Below are 17,838 nucleotides of genomic sequence, written 5' to 3'. Positions count from 1 at the left end.
GCACACCTAGTTTGGTTAACATAAGTTTCACAGAACAAAAAATATGAACAGGACACGAATTGGATAATGTTTTGCTATCTTAGGGTTCAAAGTCAAGGTCGGAGTGACCTGCCTTTGGTATACCACACACCCCAAGCACATGATACAACTGCATACCAATAAGTTGTACGGTACAAAAATATGAGCCAGACACAATATTGGATAAGGTTTTATGGTCATAGGGGTCAAAGTCAAGGTCAGAGTGACCTGACTTTGGTATATGACACACCCCAAGCCCATCATGTAACTGCATACAAAAATGGTTTAACTAAGTTTTATACCCAAGAGAAAATAAATCTGGGATCCCAATGGAATTCCGTCTGGAATTCCAACGGGATTCCAACTGGAATCCCACCTCATTCCACCGGGATAAAATTTCGGGATTCCCGCAAAAGAAGCGGGATCCAGATGTAAATCCCATTGGAAATATACTGGGATCCCACTGGGATATTGTGGGATTTTGATTGGAATATACTGGGATTCCCGGAAAAAATCGGGATCCTGAAATAAATCCCAGTGTAAATATACTGGGATATTGTGGGATTTTGATTGTATATAAATTACAAAAGTTATGAGCAAGACACAAATTGGATAAAGTTTTACTATCATCGTGGTCAAAGGTCAAATTCAAGGTCAGAGTGACCTGACTTTAGAATAACACATCCTAAGCCCATGATACAACTGCATACTATGTTTGGTTATCCCAAGTTTTACAGTACAAAAGTTATGAGCCAAACATGAATTGGACAAGGTTTTACTATCATAGGGGTCAAAGGTTTAAGTCACAGTGACCTAACTTTGGTATATGACACCCCCAGCCAATGATGCAACTGCATACTAAGTTTGGTTTAATTAAATTTTATGGTACAAAACTTATGCACCAGACACAAAGCAGGACAGACAGACATGGTGATTCCTATATACCCATATACCCCCACCCCCCAAAAAATTAACTTTGTTTGCGGGTGGTATAAAAACTAGAAGATACATGTATATCCTTTTTTTACCCTTATGGAGCAAAATCAAGTCACACTTTTGAAAAATAATTCATAAAGGATTCCTCTGAAACCTGTGTCTTTCCTTAATTTATTGTTAAATACATGAAAAAATAAAAGATGAATGTGTGCGGGGACAAAAATGCCCCGCTCAAGCTTTGCAATTTTCCAATTTAAAAGTGGCATAACTCTAGAACAGTCAATGAAATACTGCCAAAATTCGAACTCTGTCTGCAAGTTTTGGTTCTTAGCATTGTGTATGAGTTTCATAAAATTTGGGTGAGAAAAGCTTAGTGCAGAAACGAAAAAAATTTCAATTTTCCAAGTTGTTAATGGGCATAACTCTAGAACAGTAAGCTACTCACAGCCCAAATTCAAACTCTGTCTTCAAGTTTTGGTTCCCAGCATTGTGTATGAGTTTCGTAAAATTTGGATGATGAAAACTTAAGAGTGCGGTAACAAAAATGAGACGGACAGAAAGACGGAAGGACAGACGGTCAAGGGTAACACTTGTTGCCTATGGCGGGGGAATAAAAACTAGAAAAAGTTTTAAAGGCTAAGATAGTGTCTGTTTTTCCATCCCAACAATAGTGTAAACATCTATGGCAATTAAAGTAATACATAAATTCTAGATGTGTCTGCTTTTATGGAACATCAAAAATTCAATAAAGGTTCCATTGAAGCCACTAAACATATCTGAGAAACAGATCAAATCACATAACTAACCTTGATGACTGACCCACCAAATGAAGCAGAGGTCAGACTTGTAGACCTTGCAAGGATATTCTATTTACCAAATATTCACATAATAAGTGAGCAATTCACATGCATGACATGGCAAAAAGACTATAGGTTTTTTAATCAGTAGCTAAACCATGAAAATTAGGCATCTCTATATAAGATATTAAGCATCCAGGTTTGTTATATTACTTTCAGAAATATAAAGCTTTTAAAACAAATAATTTACACAGATGTCACATATCTGACTGACAAAAGCAGCATTTGACAGTAAACACACATAATTCTTCTTCTATTTTTTTAGGGGGGGGGGGGGAGAGAGAGGGGGAGAGGGAGGGAGCATCTAATTAAAGTCAGGATAAACTAAAGTATGCTTGAGCAGTTCTCCTTAACAAAGCTGTATGGCGTTTCATTAATCAATTAAAGGTTATGGAAAAAGGAAAAATATAAAGAGTCAGTACACAACAAACAGAACAATATTTGTTAAATATTTTTATTGAATTAAAACGCAATAATATTCATCAGACATATATATATATATTGTACTCTTTATTAGTCCCAAACCGATGAAGTCGAAGGGGACTTTAGGTTTGCACTCCGTCCATCTGTCTGTCTGTCTGTCTGTCTGTCTGTCTGTCCATCTGTCAGTCTGGCAAATCAGTTTTCCACACTTTTTTTCTTCGTGCTTGAAGATATTGATTTGATATTTGGTGTATTGTTTTATCATGACAAGTTACAGATCAAGTTCGAATTTTGTTCCGGTCTGATGATTTTGTGCAGAGTTATGGTCCTTGGACTTAGAAAATTCACTCAAACAATCAGTTTTCCTCACTTTTTTTTCGCCATGCTTGAAGATATTGATTTGATAAATGGTATATAGTTTTATCATGACAAGTTACAGATCAAGTTCGAATTTTGTTCCAGTCTGATGATTTTGTGCAGAGTTATAGTCCTTGGACTTAGAAAATTCACTTAAATAATCAGTTTTCCACACTTTTTTTTCGTCATGCTTGAAGATATTGACTTGATATTTGTTATATAGTTTACACCGTGACAAGTTATCTATCAAGTTAGCATTTTGTTCCAGTACAATGAATTTTTAACCGGTAGGGGACTATGTATTGCCATGCAATACTCTCAGAATGCTTGTTGTTTTTATTTTCATCCTTATATCTGTTACCAGATTGTTTCTATTCAACATCCTTGTTGAGAACATGCAAAACATTGGGAGTACTGTTAAAGCTATTTCCATCATTTTAATTTTATTTGCTCTCTTTATATTCGGGTAGAATCTGCTTTGGCCGACCCCAGATGTTGGGAAATGCAAAAATTAACAAATATACAATGTATTTATTTTGCATAATTCTTTCATCATCAATATTTTACATTCTAAATTTAATATTCTAGCTTTATAAGTATTAAACAGATTTTTCATTTAGACTGATCGGATCCTATTCATCTATATTATATCATTTGCCAATGTCTATTTGATTATAGTGAGCCACTTTTGTTTTAAACTTTAACACTTTTCCAGCACTCCGTGTGTTACCTTCAAAAAGTTCACCAAAAAGAAAGTTTTTAACTTTTCATTAAAGAATTTCTATCTGCTATATCTTAATACCACAAAGAAACTATATCACAACAAAGTCCAATAAATATAACTGAAATTCATTACACTAAAAATATGGTCTTCATTCATGTAAAGTAAATGGTATGTTTCAAATATTTCTTAAATATTCTTTCATACTGATATTTTATATTTAATTTATCACTGGATATGAAAACAAGGGACACAATTCAATTTAAAAATATTTTTCTTAAACTTTTATTAAAGTGTAAAATAAATTTTACAACATCTGTTATTTTCAAAATGAATTGTAAACTAAAACTTCATGCATGAACTGTAACTCAGATTCTCCCTAGACAATGAAAGGTCCAAAATTGAATTTGATATCTGCAAAGGCATCACAGTACAACAGAATACTGCATTTTTCTCAAAATTTTGGGGAAAAAACCTCTATAATAGTCTATTGACACTTTGAGAAATATGAATTAATTTGGAGATCTTGTATTGTTGTCAAATTTAGACTTTCAAAGTTTCTGTTTTACTATAAAGTTTTAATGATATTATAGGTTAAAACACTTTAATTGGTAAAAATTCATCATTTATTCATACTTGCCAACCTCTGACAATGAGAAATCATGTCATGACATGACATGAAATGTCAAAAAGCGTGTGAAAATGCGTGACGTAGATGCAGACTTTTTAATATGAACAATGTTCATAATTTCACATTATATGCAAATTTGTTAATATAAAAAACAATATTCAACTGTAAACTTTTATTGTTTTCAACAGTGGTCTGTTTTGCTGCTTTTAAAGCAACACCACTAGGCACATAGTCAAAACACCTGCTGGTTTCGATACATTTACTTGATAACAAGGCACACAATATATCATTGTCGAGTTCTGATCAGAAATCAGTGTAAATTTCTTTATAATTGAAAAATGATCTCTCACAGTCAGAATTGATATTTGGCTGAACTAAAATTGCTTCATGAAGCTTTGAAAGAGTGTCATAATGTTTTTTTGCCATCTAAAATGTCATCTATGATCTCTACCATTGCTCCCAACAAACTATACAATATATGTTGCTATTGCCTGGTCAAAACTGGGTAGTTCATCAGAAGACAGCTAATACTATGAGAACTGATCCAACAGTTCCGTGATATTTCCATCCCCTATGGCCTGTGGAAATCTGTTGGCTACATTTGAAACTGAAAAAGAAAAATATTTTATAATTGTTAAATGCTTAATCAAATAGCTATGTATTTTAGTTCTCCTCTCATATGTATTGTTATGATTGCAACATAGAGTGCACAATGCGTTACTCATCCCTCGATGATATAAACTCGAACTCCCAAATATAATTTATAAATCTTGAAATTATCTTGGTACGTACACATCGTTTTCGCTTAGAAATCGGCTCTTTAGACGACGGTTCAGGTCCTGAAAGTGACCTCTTTCTGAGGACATTTCCCCTAAGTGAATTTGAAAGAAAGAAAGTCCCAAAATCGTAAATACTAATCACAAACTACTTACCTTAAGAGCTTTTGCTGTTCGTCCATATAGAAAAATAAACAATATGGCCACCTAACAATTACTTCGAAATTTCGGTATTTATCGTGTTATAATGAAAAAACCCGAGAATCGCGATATCACTAACAACAAAAAAATCAAAACAACGAAAAAGCGTGTAATTGCGTGTAAAGTGGTGAAAAGCGTGTACACGCCATGTGATAAAATCCTTGCGTGTAAACCGTTGAAAAAGCGTGTATTACACGCGAATATCATGTCAGTTGGCAACTATGCATTTATTGGCAAATAATCTTGTGAGTTGCTGGACAACTTCTGTCATATATTGAATTATTACCAAAGCTTCTTTTCAATTACTCCTATAAGGAATCAACTGATAACTAAATAAACTTGGGCCCTGATTCCTATATGACTTTCAAGGTAATAGGCAAATACGCACAACATGGTAATTGTAGTCATTTAGGGGCAATAACTGATAAAAGGAGTCAACAAATGATTTATGCCATGCTATATTATTATTAGATCTTGTCTTCCTGATCATTATTGCGGTTTACAGTTTCTATTTATTCATTATAGTTTTCAAGATAAAAGGCAAAAATGAAAAAAAAATGATAACCTAAGAAAATTTGTCATTTAAGGGCAATAACTCTAATAAGGAGTCGTCTGACAATTTCTGACATTTGACTTAATTGTAGGTCTTGTTTGGCTGATAATTTTTATACGACCGCAAAAAAAATTGCGGTCGTATATTGGTATCACGTCGTCATTGTCCGCGTCGTCTGAAGACATTTGGTTTTCATACAATAACTTTAGTATAAGTAAATAGAAATCTATGAAATTTAAACACAAGGTTTATGACCATAAAAGGAAGGTTGGGATTGATTTTGGGGTAATGGTCCCAACAGTTTAGGAATAAGGGGCCAAAAAGGGGCCCAAATAAGCATTTTTCTAGTTTCCAGACAATAACTTGTGGAATGGTGTATGGATCTCTCTGAAATTATACCACAAGTTTCCATACCACAAAGGGATGGTAAGAATTGGTTTTGAGGGGTTATGGCTCAAACCGTTTCGGAATTAGGGGCAAAAAAGGGGGGAAAACTAGGGTGTCCTGGTTAATGGACAATAACTTAAGTACAAAACATAATTTAAAGCAGTGTAAGGGAGGTAATTCAAACACAACATTTGAATTACCTCCCTTACACTGCTTTTAAGTTATGTATAAAGAAATGTTGTATTGTCTTGAGGTGATTAGCTGTCAATTTATTTTTAGAAGTTACCATTTAAAAATGCTGATGAAGGTAATTTAATTTTAGCCATGATTATGTATGTCATTTTTAAGACTTTTATGATGTATTTAAATGGGTTATTATGGTTGCAAACTCCATTGGAAATTTGAATTGAGATTATGACCATATCTTGAGGGAAAGAATTTTTCTTTGGAAAAGGGGGGGAAGGTTAAAAAAATATTGGGGTGGTGGGGACAATTTGCTCTCAAGATTTCAGAAATTAAAAAGAAAATTTCTTCAAATATTTTTTTGGGGGGAGGGGTATCAATTCGCAACAGCATAGTGTATTGCACAAAGGCAAAAAATTAATATAAATTCAAATCACATAACAATTCAAGTTCTTTGACTACAGTTATTCTGTGTCAGAAACCTATTATGTGTCAAATATTTAATTACAATCCAAATTCAGACCTGTATCAAGTGCGAATATTGTGTCCATTTTTGCCCCAACTGTTCAGGGTTGGACCTCTGTGGTTGTATCCAACTGTGCTTGGCGAGGCAATTTATTGCTGTTTAAAGTTACTATCTATCTATAATGGTTTTCAAGTAAATAGGCAAAAACGGAAAAAAAAATTGATAAAATTTGTCTTTAAGGGCAATAACTCCTATAAAAAGTCGTCTGATAGTTATGATGTAAATGAACAATAGGTATATCTCATCATTCTGAACATTTCTGATCCTGTCAGATTTTCTCTTTTCATAGCGGGTTTCAAGATTATAGACAAAGTTTGCATTTTACTCCTATGTTCTATTTTTAGCCACATCGGCCATGTTGGTTGGCAGGCAGGGTCATCGGACACATGTTTTAAACTAGATTATAAGATACCCCAATGATGATTGTGGCCAAGTTTGGTTATATTTGACCCAGTAGTTTCAGAGGAGAAGATTTTTGTAAAAGTTAACGACGACGACGGACGCCAAGTGATGAGAAAAGCTCACTTGGCCCTCTGGGCCAGGTGAGCTAAAAAAGCATGCTCTCGTTTGTCTGTACCTTGTCAAGTTAAACATTTATAAGACAGGAATTCACTTATACGTATTTACTATGTTTTTATTAGACCTATATTAGAGTATGGTGATGTTGTTTGGGCCAACTGCTCTCAGCACGAGTCCGAGCTTCTTGAAAATATTCAAATAGAATCTGCTAGAATTATTACTGGACTACGGCGTAATTCCTCAAGACATAAACTTTATATTGAATAAGGATAAGAAACTCTGGAGAATAGACAAAATAAACATAAGCTTATACTGTTTTATAAAATATTAAATGGGATGACACCTGCATACTTATATGAGTAAGTCCAGCCATATTTTCCCAGACAAACCCCTTATACTTTGAGGAATGAAAATTATACTTTTCACCCCCCACTTGCTAGAACTAGCTCCTACTTTAATAGTTTCATTCCTTCCTCTGTAAGACTTTGGAATGGTCTTCCTCTAAGTATACAAAAATCCCCGAGTTTGTGTATATTTAGAGGTAGACTAGACAAATTTTATAGGACTGATGAAATATTTAAACCTTTTAATTATGGGATAAGGAAACATAATATTAGTCATTGTCAACTTAGAAATAGTGCTAGCAACATAGAATCTCATTTGTTTAATCAATTTTTATCAGAGAACACTATTTGTTTAAACTGTAATCACCCTGTTGAGGATAAACAGCATTTCTTTTTTATTTGCCCTAAGTACAATGATGTAAAACAGATCTTACTTGATTCCATTTACTGAATTGTTGATGATAATGTTGACATAAATATTGACTTATTACTTTTTGGAAACAGATTATTTTCTTATGATATAAATATTTCTATTTTTAAATCTGTTCAGAAATATATCAGTGACACTCACCTTTTTGTTTGATTTTTTTTTTTTTTTTTTTTTTATTTATAGTGTTTATTTTTTTTCATTTCTTTCCTTCTTTTTTTTTCAACATCATTTCATTTATTCCACTAAGTAAGCTAAGTGTCTCTTCCAAACCTTATGTATATATTTATGATGACTTATAAAGGATATTTACATGTCTCAAGGTACTTGAATAAATAATGATAAATTGCCTACATACTTAAATATACTGGTGTCCCTGCTATTCCTACATTTTATAAATTCATATTCCTTCTATTCCTACAAACAAAGAACAATAGATGTTGGTATAAGGTGTTTTGTTCTATTAGCAATTTGAATTTGATTTAGATACAGGCAAGTACAGGTAATGTGGAAAGGATTATTACAATGATAAAAATTAATAATAAATAAAAGAAGATGCATTGTAGAGAATATAGAATAGAACATTCCCCCAAAAAATGTATTTCTGTTAAAAATTTAAAAAAAATGTTTTAAAAACAATAAACTACGGAAGCGTATTAGTGCCACACAATTTTTATACGCCCGTTTACGGGACGTATTATGGTATACCGTTGTAAGTCCGTCTGTCCGTCCGTCCGTCGTCAACATGTCGGACATTAACTCAAAAATGCTTTAACCAATTTGCTTAAAACTTTGGTGAATTGTTTATATCTATTGACGTGAGCTCCCTTTCATTTTTAGCTCACCTGACCTGAAAGGTCAAGTGAGCTTTTCTCATCACTTTGCGTCCGTCGTCCGTCGTCCTGCGTCCGTCGTCCTGCGTCCGTCGTCCGTCGTCCGTAAACTTTTACAAAAATCTTCTCCTCTGAAACTACTGGGCCAAATTTAACCAAACTTGGCCACAATCATCATTGGGGTATCTAGTTTTAAAAATGTGTGGCGTGACCCTGTCAACCAACCAAGATGGCCGCCACGGCTAAAAATAGAACATAGGGGTAAAATGCAGTTTTTAGCTTATAACTCAAAAACCAAAGCATTAAGAGCAAATCTGACATGGGGTAAAATTGTTCATCAGGTCAAGATCTATCTGCCCTGAAATTTTCAGATGAATCGGACAACCCGTTATTGGGTTGCTGCCCCTGAATTGGTAATTTTAAGGAAATTTTGCTGTTTTTGGTTATTATCTTGAATATTATTATAGATAGAGATAAACTGTAAACAGCAATAATGTTCAGCAAAGTAAGATTTACAAATAAGTCAATTTAACCGAAATGGTCAGTTGACCCCTTTAGGAGAAATTGCCCTTTATAGTCAATTTTTAACCATTTTTCGTAAATCTTAGTAATCTTTTACAAAAATCTTCTCCTCTGAAACAACTGGGCCAAATTAAACCAAACTTGGCCACAATCATCATTGGGGTATCTAGTTTAAAAAATGTGTGGCGTGACCCGGCCAACCAACCAAGATGGCCGCCACAGCTAAAAATAAAACATAGGGGTAAAATGCAGTTTTTGGCTTATAACTCAAAAACCAAAGCATTTAGAGCAAATCTGACATGAAGTAAAATTGTTTATCAGGTCAAGATCTATCTGCCCTGAAATTTTCAGATGAATCGAACAACCTGTTGTTGGGTTGCTGCCCCTGAATTGGTAATTTTAAGGAAATTTTGCTGTTTTTGGTTATTATCTTGAATATTATTATAGATAGAGATAAACTGTAAACAGCAATAATGTTCAGCAAAGTAAGATTAATAAATAAGTCAACATGACTGAAATGGTCAGTTGACCCCTTTAGGAGTTATTGCCCTTTATAGTCAATTTTTAACAATTTTTCGTAAATCTTAGTAATCTTTTACAAAAATCTTCTCCTCTGAAACTACGTGGCCAAATTAAACCAAACTTGGCAACAATCATCATTTGGTTATCTAGTTTTAAAAATGTGTGGCGTGACCTGGTCAACCAACCAAGATGGCCGCCACGGCTAAAAATAGAACATAGGGGTAAAATTCAGTTTTTGGCTTTTAACTCAAAAACCAAAGCATTTAAAGCAAATCTGACATGGGATAAAATTGTTCATCAGGTCAAGATCTATCTGCCCTGAAATTTTCAGATGAATCGGACAACCCGTTATTGGGTTGCTGCCCCTGAATTGGTAATTTTAAGGAAATTTTGCTGTTTTTGGTTATTATCTTGAATATTATTATAGATAGAGATAAACTGTAAACAGCAATAATGTTCAGCAAAGTAAGATTTACAAATAAGTCAATTTAACCGAAATGGTCAGTTGACCCCTTTAGGAGAAATTGCCCTTTATAGTCAATTTTTAACCATTTTTCGTAAATCTTAGTAATCTTTTACAAAAATCTTCTCCTCTGAAACAACTGGGCCAAATTAAACCAAACTTGGCCACAATCATCATTGGGGTATCTAGTTTAAAAAATGTGTGGCGTGACCCGGCCAACCAACCAAGATGGCCGCCACAGCTAAAAATAAAACATAGGGGTAAAATGCAGTTTTTGGCTTATAACTCAAAAACCAAAGCATTTAGAGCAAATCTGACATGAAGTAAAATTGTTTATCAGGTCAAGATCTATCTGCCCTGAAATTTTCAGATGAATCGGACAACCCGTTGTTGGGTTGCTGCCCCTGAATTGGTAATTTTAAGGTAATTTTGCTGTTTTTGGTTATTATCTTGAATATTATTATAGATAGAGATAAACTGTAAAAAACGATAAATGTCGGCAAAGTAAGATCTACAAATAAGTCAACATGACCGAAATTGTCAGTTGACCCCTTTAGGAGTTATTGCCCTTTATAGTCAATTTTAACCATTTTTTCGTAAATCTTAGTAATCTTTTACAAAAATCTTCTCCTCTGAAACTACTGGGCCAAGTTAATTATAGATAGAGATAATTGTAAGCAGGAAAAATGTTCAGTAAAACACATCACCATCACCAAAACACAATTTTGTCATGAATCCATCTGCGTCCTTTGTTTAATATTCACATAGACCAAGGTGAGCGACACAGGCTCTTTAGAGCCTCTAGTTTATAAATTTTAGATATTACGTTTCCGAGTTATGGGGTTTTATTCATTAAAAAAAGGGGGATTTTCCAGTTTTCGGACAATAACTCAAGAATGCTTTCTCCAACTTGCAAGAAATTTTGGTTAATTGTTTATATCTATTGACATGAGCTCCCTTAGGATTTTTATAAATTTTAGATTTTACGTTTCCGAGTTATGGGGTTTTATTCATGGAAAAAAGGGGGATTTTCCAGTTTTCGGACAATAACTCAAAAATGCTTTCAGCAGTTCTCATGAAACTTTGATGAATTGTTGATATCTATTGATGTAAGCTCCCTTTAGAAATTTATAAATTTTAGATTTTACATTTCCGAATTATGGGGTTTATTCATTAAAAAAGGGGGGATTTTCCAGTTTTCAGACAAAAACTCAAAAATGCTTTCAGCAATTCGTATGAAACTTTGGTGAACTGTTTATATCTATTGATGTAAGCTCCCTTTAGAATTTTAGAAATTTTTTTGTTTTTAGTCTGACAACAGATTTACTAAGTATTGGGCAACAGCACAGTGTATTGCACAACAGCAAGAAATCTTTAATTAAATATAAATTCAATTCATATAACCAACTTCAAGTTCTTTGACTACATTTATTCAGAAACCTATAATAGATGTATGTCAAATATTTAATTACAATCCAAATTCAGACCTGTATCAAGCTTGAATATTGTGTCCATTTTTGCCCCAACTGTTCAGGGTTAGACCTCTGCGGGCGTATCCAGCTGCGCTCAGCGAAGCAGTTTATTTTTTTATAATTTTCTTCCTATCTTTGCGATATAAGTAACGCAAACCTTTGCGAAATAACGCAAACATCTTGATTACAATTATTCATTAAGTTTTGTATATTTGTCCGTCTGTCATTAAATTTCTGTTGTGATTTAGTTAGGAAAAGAACCATAAATACAAGGCAAAGTCATTATAATAAATATGCATAGGAATCAGAAAAGTATATAACTTAACAAGAAAATAGATATGTTATAGGCATATTTTATTTGAAATGCCAACATTTTTAAAATTTTGATTAAGTAGATAAGAGCAAAAATAATGTCATACAATTGTAAAACTGTCAAGTCAGATAGACAAAATGATCTTTCTGCTGTAAAATGAATTATTAAGAAAGAATTTTTTTTAAAGTTTTGATGTAAGAAATCGTTTTTATACGACCGCAAAAAAATTTTGCGGTCGTATATTGGTATGACGTTGGCGTCGTCGTCGTCGTCTCCGGCGTCGTCGTCGTCGTCCGGCGTCGTCGTCCGAATACATATTGGTTTTCGCACTCTAACTTTAGTTTAAGTGAATGGATCTTTTTGAAATTTGACCATAAGGTTAAATACCACAAAAGGAAGGTTGGGATTGATTTTGGGGGTTATGGTACCAACAGTTAAGGAATTAGGGGCCAAAAAGGGGCCAAAAATGAGCATTTTCTAGTTTCCAGACAATAACTGTGGAACGGTGTATGGATCTCTCTGAAATTATACTACAAGTTTCCATACCACAAAGGGATGGTTAGGATTTGCTTTGGGGGGTTATGGCTCAAACCGTTTAGGAATTAGGGGCAAAAAAGGGGGAAAAACAAGGTTGTCCTGGTTAATGGACAAATACTTTAGTACAAAACATAATTTAAAGCAGTGTAAGGGAGATAAATCAAATACATCATTGAAATTATCTCCCTTACACTGCTTTTAAATTATGTATAAAGTAATGGTTAATGAACAATAAAGATAATCTAAAACAGTGTAAGGGAGGTAATCCAAATACAACGTTTTGGTTACTTCCCTTACACTGCTTTTAAATTATGTTTAAAGAAATGCATATTTATAAAGGAAGACCAGTAAAAATATCTGCAAATGTTTTCATCTTTTTTTTTTACAAAAAAATCCATATGAAAGATTTGACACTATATTTTTATTAATTCTATTATAAAATAGATTAAGTTAGCACTATGGTAAATTTAAATGGGTAATTATGGTTACCAACTCCATTGGAAATTTGAATTGAGATTATGACCATATCTTGAGGGAAAGAATTTTTTTTGGGGAAAAAGGGGGGGGGGGGATAAAAGGAAATTGTGGGGGGCCAATTTTTTCTCATTTCAGATTTCAGAAATTAAAAAGAATTATTCTTCAAATATTATTTTTTTTTCAAATTTCAAATATTGAAAAATTTCAAGAAGTAATCTTTAATTGCACAGTATGGCGCATTAGATTTGTAAAATCTTTGATCACATTTATTTATTTGTTATGCCGAATCTAACAGTGTATTTAGATTTTTAATTTTGGGTCCAGTTTTCAAATTGGTCTACATTAATGTCCAAAGGGTCCAAAATTAAACTTTGTTTGATTTTAGCAAAAATTGAATATATGAGGTTCTTTGATATGCTGAATCTAAACATGTATTTAGATTTTTGATTTTTGGCCCAGTTTTCAAGTTGGTCCAAATTGGGGTCCAAAATTTAATGCAAACTTTGTTTGATTTCAACAAAAATTGAATATATGGGGTTCTTTGATATGCTGAATCTAACCATGTATTTAGATTTTTTATTTGTGGACCCCGTTATCTAATTGGTTCATATTGAGGTCAAAAGGGTCCAAAATTAAACTTTGTTTGATTTCATCCAAAATTGAATTATTGGGGTTCTTTGATATTCCAAATCTAACCGTGTATTTAGGTTTTTAATTTTGGGTCCTGTTTTTTAAATTGGTCTACATTGAGGTCCAAAGGGTCCAAAATTAAACTTAGTTTGATTTTGACAAAAATTGAATTCTTGGGGTTCTTTGATTTGCTGAATCTAAACATGTGTTTAGATTTTTGATTATGGGCCCAGTTTTCAAGTTGGTCCAAGATAGGGTCCAGTATTTAAACTTTGTTTGATTTCAACAAAAATTGAATATATGGGGTTCTTTGATATGCTGAATCTAAACATCTATTTAGATTTTTTATTATGGGCCCAGTTTTCAAGTTGGTCCAAATTGGGGTCCAAAATTAAACTTTGTTTGATTTCAACAAAAATTGAATATATGAGGTTCTTTGATATGCTGAATCTAACCATGTATTTAGATTTTTTATTTGTAGGCCCCGCTATCAAATTGGTTCATATTGAGGTCAAAAGGGTCCAAAATTAAACTTTGTTTGATTTCATCAAAAATTGAATTATTGGGGTTCTTTGATATTCCAAATCTAACCGTGTATTTAGATTTTTAATTTTAAGTCCCGTTTTTTAAATTGGTCTACATTAAGGTCCAAAGGGTCCAAAATTAAACTTAGTTTGATTTTAGCAAAAATTGAATTCTTGGGGTTCTTTGATATGCTGAATCTAAACATATGTTTATATTTTTGATTATGGGCCCAGTTTTCAAGTTTGTCCAAGTTGGGGTCCAAAATTAAACTTTGTTTGATTTTAACAAAAATTGAATATATGGGGTTCTTTGATATGCTGAATCTAACCATGTATTTTGATTTTGGACATTGGACCATAATAGGTAAATTAAAAAAAATTCAAGTTCTTAGACCACATTCTTTCTGTGTCAGAAACCTATGCTGTGTCAAATATTTAATAACAATCCAAATTCAGAGCTGTATCAAGCTTGAATGTTGTGTCCATACTTGCCCCAACTGTTCAGGGTTCGACCTCTGCGGTCGTATCAAGCTGCGCCCCAGCGAAGCATTTTATTTAAAATCTCAGAATATGATAAAGATTCTTTGATAAAAAGTCATGAAATTTTCAATCTAGTGTGGTAACTTAGTAGCAATTTAAATGGAGAGAACATAATTTTATTGATAAAACATCTTCATTTTATTCATTTATTGCAAAAGGGTAGTTAACCAACCTTACACAATCCTCAAACGAGAGCTTACTTTGGAAGAATATTTATATTCGGCTATAGCTATATTAGCAGGGTTTTTATACGCCCGTCAAATTTTTGACGGGACGTATTATGGTATACAAATGTCCGGTGTCCGTCCGTCTGTCTGTCCGTCCGTCTGTCCGGCGTAAACATGTCGCACTGTAACTTGAGAATGACTTATCCAAATTTCATGAAACTTAACATAGTTGTTTCTTATGATGGTCAAACGATCTGTATACTTTTTTGTGAAAATAAGATTAAAACTTTTTGAGTTACGGGACTTAGTAACTAAAACAGGTGTGTGTTTTTTTTTCACATGTCGCGCCGTATCTCAAAAACAATTTATGATTATTGCTTAAAACTTTACACACTTCTTAGTTATATTAATCTTAAGATCTGTATACTTTTTGGTGATGATTCAAAATTTTATTTTAGAGATATTGAGTATTTTGTTAAAAAAGGGGGAGGGGTTTTTCACATGACGCGCCGTATCTCAAAAACAGTTTATGATTATTGCTTAAAACTTTACACATTTCTTAGTTATATTAACCTAAAGATCTGTATACTTTTTGGTGATGATTCAAATTTTATTTTTGAGTTATTGAGTATTTTGTTAAAAAAGGGGAGGGGTTTTTCACATGTCGCGCTGTATCTCAAAAACAATTTATGAATATTGCTTAAAATTTTACACACTTCTTAGTTATATTAATCTGAAGATCTGTATACTTTTTGGTTTTGATTCAAAATTTTATTTTTGAGATATTGATTTTTTCTTTTTTAAAGGGGGGTTTTCACATGTCGCGCCATATCTCAAAAACGATTTATGATTATTGCTTAAAATTTTACACACTTCTTAGTTATATTAATCTTAAGATCTGTATACTTTTTGGTTTTGATTCAAATTTTATTTTAGAGATATTGAGTTTTTTGTAAAAAAGAAAGGGGGTTTTCGCATGACACGCCGTTTGTCAGAAACTATTTATGCTTATTGCATAAAAATTCACACACAAGACGAGGGGTGTATCATGCGCTCATGGCGCAGCTGTTTATTTTTTTTCTTCGGTATAACTTGAATTTACTCAATTTTCATTGTAATATATGTACATGTATATCATGTATATCATTTTGGGGGCACTGTATAGCTTGATGTTCGGTGTGAGCCAATGCTCCGTGTTGAAGACCGTACTTTGACCAATAATGGTTTACTTTTACCAATTATGACTTAGATGGAGAGATTTCAGGTCCTGAAAGTGACCTCTTTCTGAGGACATTTCCCCTAAGTGAATTTGAAAGAAAGAAAGTCCCAAAATCGTAAATACTAATCACAAACTACTTACCTTAAGAGCTTTTGCTGTTCGTCCATATAGAAAAATAAACAATATGGCCACCTAACAATTACTTCGAAATTTCGGTATTTATCGTGTTATAATGAAAAAACCCGAGAATCGCGATATCACTAACAACAAAAAAATCAAAACAACGAAAAAGCGTGTAATTGCGTGTAAAGTGGTGAAAAGCGTGTACACGCCATGTGATAAAATCCTCGCGTGTAAACTGTTGAAAAAGCGTGTATTACACGCGAATATCATGTCAGTTGGCAACTATGCATTTATTGGCAAATAATCTTGTGAGTTGCTGGACAACTTCTGTCATATATTGAATTATTACCAAAGCTTCTTTTCAATTACTCCTATAAGGAATCAACTGATAACTAAATAAACTTGGGCCCTGATTCCTATATGGCTTTCAAGGTAATAGGCAAATACGCACAACATGGTAATTGTAGTCATTTAGGGGCAATAACTGATAAAAGGAGTCAACAAATGATTTATGCCATGCTATATTATTATTAGATCTTGTCTTCCTGATCATTATTGCGGTTTACAGTTTCTATTTATTCATTATAGTTTTCAAGATAAAAGGCAAAAATGAAAAAAAAATGATAACCTAAGAAAATTTGTCATTTAAGGGCAATAACTCTAATAAGGAGTCGTCTGACAATTTCTGACATTTGACTTAATTGTAGGTCTTGTTTGGCTGATAATTTTTATACGACCGCAAAAAAAATTGCCGTCGTATATTGGTATCACGTCGTCATTGTCCGCGTCGTCTGAAGACATTTGGTTTTCATACAATAACTTTAGTATAAGTAAATAGAAATCTATGAAATTTAAACACAAGGTTTATGACCATAAAAGGAAGGTTGGGATTGATTTTGGGGTAATGGTCCCAACAGTTTAGGAATAAGGGGCCAAAAAGGGGCCCAAATAAGCATTTTTCTAGTTTCCAGACAATAACTTGTGGAATGGTGTATGGATCTCTCTGAAATTATACCACAAGTTTCCATACCACAAAGGGATGGTAAGAATTGGTTTTGAGGGGTTATGGCTCAAACCGTTTAGGAATTAGGGGCAAAAAAGGGGGGAAAACTAGGGTGTCCTGGTTAATGGACAATTACTTAAGTACAAAACATAATTTAAAGCAGTGTAAGGGAGGTAATTCAAACACAACATTTGAATTACCTCCCTTACACTGCTTTTAAGTTATGTATAAAGAAATGTTGTATTGTCTTGAGGTGATTAGCTGTCAATTTATTTTTAGAAGTTACCATTTAAAAATGCTGATGAAGGTAATTTAATTTTAGCCATGATTATGTATGTCATTTTTAAGACTTTTATGATGTATTTAAATGGGTTATTATGGTTGCAAACTCCATTGGAAATTTGAATTGAGATTATGACCATATCTTGAGGGAAAGAATTTTTCTTTGGAAAAGGGGGGGAAGGTTAAAAAAATATTGGGGTGGTGGGGACAATTTGCTCTCAAGATTTCAGAAATTAAAAAGAAAATTTCTTCAAATATTTTTTTTGGGGGAGGGGGATCAATTCGCAACAGCATAGTGTATTGCACAAAGGCAAACAATTAATATTAATTCAAATCACATAACAATTCAAGT

At 33.1% G+C, this 17,838-nt stretch overlaps 2 protein-coding genes and 2 long non-coding RNA genes across 10 annotated transcripts in view; 2 read left to right on the top strand and 2 right to left on the bottom strand.

Moving 5' to 3' along the window:
- Positions 1-17,838, top strand: part of LOC127701233 (importin-4-like) — a 997,117-nt gene that overhangs the window by 829,949 nt on the left and 149,330 nt on the right. The window lies entirely within an intron of this gene.
- Positions 1-17,838, top strand: part of LOC127701235 (GPI transamidase component PIG-T-like) — a 242,162-nt gene that overhangs the window by 137,953 nt on the left and 86,371 nt on the right. The gene's annotated exons all lie outside the window — the stretch shown is intronic.
- Positions 1-17,838, bottom strand: part of LOC127701252 (uncharacterized) — a 239,064-nt gene that overhangs the window by 188,107 nt on the left and 33,119 nt on the right. The window lies entirely within an intron of this gene.
- Positions 4,101-17,371, bottom strand: LOC127701246 (uncharacterized). Of its 2 annotated transcripts, none has more exons than XR_007981950.1 (2): positions 16,220-17,371; positions 4,101-4,550 (listed from the first exon to the last, which is right to left on the bottom strand). It is a non-coding gene; the product is annotated as an uncharacterized LOC127701246 (long non-coding RNA). The 2 variants fall into 2 exon arrangements; XR_007981949.1 differs by lacking the exon at positions 16,220-17,371 and adding an exon at positions 4,876-6,062.

Source organism: Mytilus californianus, unplaced genomic scaffold, assembly GCF_021869535.1.
Source record: "Mytilus californianus isolate M0D057914Y unplaced genomic scaffold, xbMytCali1.0.p SCAF_5, whole genome shotgun sequence".
NCBI classification, from domain to species: Eukaryota; Metazoa; Mollusca; class Bivalvia; order Mytilida; family Mytilidae; genus Mytilus; species Mytilus californianus.
Note: the sequence above shows the minus strand (reverse complement) of the source record. Positions and strands in the feature narration are given on the sequence as shown.